At 49.0% G+C, this 2,829-nt stretch overlaps 1 pseudogene; it reads left to right on the top strand.

Moving 5' to 3' along the window:
- Positions 1–584: 584 nt before the first annotated feature.
- On the top strand, positions 585–1,458 carry LOC129036164 (uncharacterized; annotated as a pseudogene).
- Positions 1,459–2,829: the final 1,371 nt, after the last annotated feature.

The raw sequence follows: 2,829 nt of genomic DNA, 5'->3' as shown, positions 1-2,829 counted from the left end.
AGCAGTGCCGCAACCAAGAGACCTCGGCTCGGCGAAATGGCGGCGTCTGGAGCCTGCCAGTGACGCCAGGCGGTGGGGCTGTGAAGGAGAACGTTCGTTACGGCGCAAACAACGGCACTGTCACCAAGAAACCGTCGTCTCTGAGAAAAAAAGAGACGTTCGGCCGCTGAGAAACTCCCTACAAGTGCTGTGACAGAAAAACCGCCGGCTCCGCCCAGCTGGCAAAAGAGCCAACGGGAACGCCGGGTGCTCCGACCATGACCCCGGCACTGGAGGACGTGGGATGGAGAATGGGACACACGCAGCGAGAAGGGAAACGTTTCGTGCAGACCAACTAGCGCCGCCGCCACTGGAAAACTGACCCGCCAGTGCTGCCAATGAAGTGCGTGTGAGAAACCCAAGATTGGTGGGAGGAGCGGCGCTGGGCGCTGGACCCGCGAGTGCGAGAATCTGGCGGCGCTAGGACCCTCCAGGCGCGGGCACGAGTCCAAAGCCAGCGCTGTTGCCAAAGACAAATGCCCGTTCTTTTGGGGCGCCATCAAAGGTGCAGCCAGCGATCACTCCCAGGCTCTGAGAAACTAGAGATGTCAGCCACAAACCCTCGGTTCAGGGAAAGGTGCGGCGCCGTGACGGATCGACTGGCACTGGGTGCAACATTCTCTTGTGGCCTAGAGACTAGAATATAAAAACAAAAACCAAATACAAGACTGCTGCTGGCATTTCTCCTACTCTCCCCCCTCAAGTCAGTGGCTTCAGGCTTAAGAAAACCTGTATTTTTCTTGGCTGTGCCATAATCCGTAATTACCGAGGCCCCCAGCGACCCACCCAGTGTGATTCGCAGAGGGAAAGGAGCTGGAATAAGGACCGTGAATGGGGCGGATGTGGTTCGTCCTGGGAGAGAGCTAAAGCTTGTGCGGGTCGCAAATAGCTTTACACTGCAGGAAACTGCTCTTCCAATGGCCGTGGCTGGGTCCTTCCACACCATCCCTCTGCCCTAGACCTTTGTCCCCGTTCAGAGCCATCAGAGATTCTAGGAGAGCCGTCAACAACCGCATCTCTTCGGAACTTGGAAACTCTAGGTTCAAGATCTCCGTGGAGAATGAATGAAAGGCACAGTCGCCTGACCCAGGCATCAGGCTTGCCCTGCACATCAAGTCCTTCCCCTACTGGATGGAACTCTGTGGCAATCGCTCCTTATTCTGATGGTTCACTCTGTCAGATATCCTCGATATTTGGGGATAGTAGTTCAAAAACAGCCGGGGAGGAAAACGGGCTGAAAGACTCCAGCGTTGGATGTAGAATTGACAGCGAGACATACACCTCCTCTCTAAGCCCAGAGAAAAGCTCAAGCTGGGGTTCTCTGTCTCTAGCAGCATGATCTTCAAAATGCATCATTGATTTCTTTCTGTCTTCTGGGAAATGCAATGCAGGTGAACTCGTAGGTGCTCAAATCCTCCACGTCCTCACTTTTCAGACTGAGGCCTGTTTTTTTTTTTTTTTTTTTTTTTTTTATCTGAGAAGAAATATGGGACTGCCACTGCTCAGTAGGAAAACGTCCTTTCCCACAAGCATTTATATTGTAATAAAAATCTGCACTTTGTGAGTTGAGCCCCCTCAAAGAGACCTACAAACCCTGCCACGAGCATCTCCATCCACACTCGTCATTTCCCATTTTCATCACTGCTGCTCCTGTGCAAACCAAGCTATCCTTTCCCTGGGGGATCCTAGGTAGAGGCCATGCCAGGACAAAGGCAGAGATATGCCCTGCCTGGTAAGGAAATCCATTTTGGCCTTGTAATTCTCACCCTCTCCCAAGACATTTGCCTCAATATCTCCTTCGCACCTTACCCCGTCTTCAGCTAGCTAAAACATTCCCTGGTATTTGAGGCCCTTCCAATTCCCTCCGGGTTTTGTGGGTCGGAGAATAAAGAAAAAACTGCACTGTTCCCACCCACATAGTTTCAGCCACTTTATCAAATAGAAGAGCAATGTGGAGCCATTGCAAAGCAAAATACCTGCCACAACTCCTCTCTTCTCATTTCGACTCCAGCTTTTCATCTTAGCAAAAAAGTTGCAATCAGCACCCCCTAGATGGAAGGAATATCCTGTCTTAATGGGAGTCCATAGAGGCTGCAGGCTGCTCCCCTACAGAGACTGACATCAAGGTAGTTGCAGAATTCAGATTCTAATTCCAGTGTGGTTGGAGGCGGGGTGGATTCCAGGGAGGTCAGGAAGAGGTAAAGTACAGAATTGAGCTCCTTGGGAGGAGGTCATGGGAACTTTGCAGTATGACAATGGCTAGAGATTGGGTAGAATTGAGCAGGCTGGCAATGGCAGTTTTGTGTGGGTGGTAGGACCTAGGATTCAAACTTGAGGGCAAATTGTGGAGCACATACGACAAATGATGTAGAGCCTTTCCTATTTCCCTTCCTGGTGTGTCATCCAAAACAATAAATAATAAAGAATTAAAAAAGACTGATATTTTTGTTCAATTTCATGAAGAAAAATCTCATCAAATTAAGATAACTATAATGACAAATCTTGTTAGAATATTATTAACCAAATGAAAGTGACACAAAACAGAAAAACGGTGGGGGGTGGGAGGGACGAAGAAAGAAAAAGTCCCCAACACTCAGGTGGTGTGTACAGGTGAATCTTCTGGTCAGTTGGTATGTTGCAGAAAGCTGGGCAACTAATAAATTAGGAGGCAGGAATTCATATTAATACTTTCCTGATACAGAGAAACTCTTGGTTTTAACAATCTGCTTCTTTGTCAGGTATTGGTTCTTGATTTTAGGCTCAGAAAAGATGGTAACAGTTATAACTGTA

Source organism: Pongo pygmaeus, chromosome 4 (genome assembly GCF_028885625.2).
Source record: "Pongo pygmaeus isolate AG05252 chromosome 4, NHGRI_mPonPyg2-v2.0_pri, whole genome shotgun sequence".
Classification (NCBI taxonomy): Eukaryota; Metazoa; Chordata; class Mammalia; order Primates; family Hominidae; genus Pongo; species Pongo pygmaeus.
The sequence above is the reverse complement of the archived record's forward strand: the minus strand, read 5'-3'. Positions and strand labels throughout refer to the sequence as shown.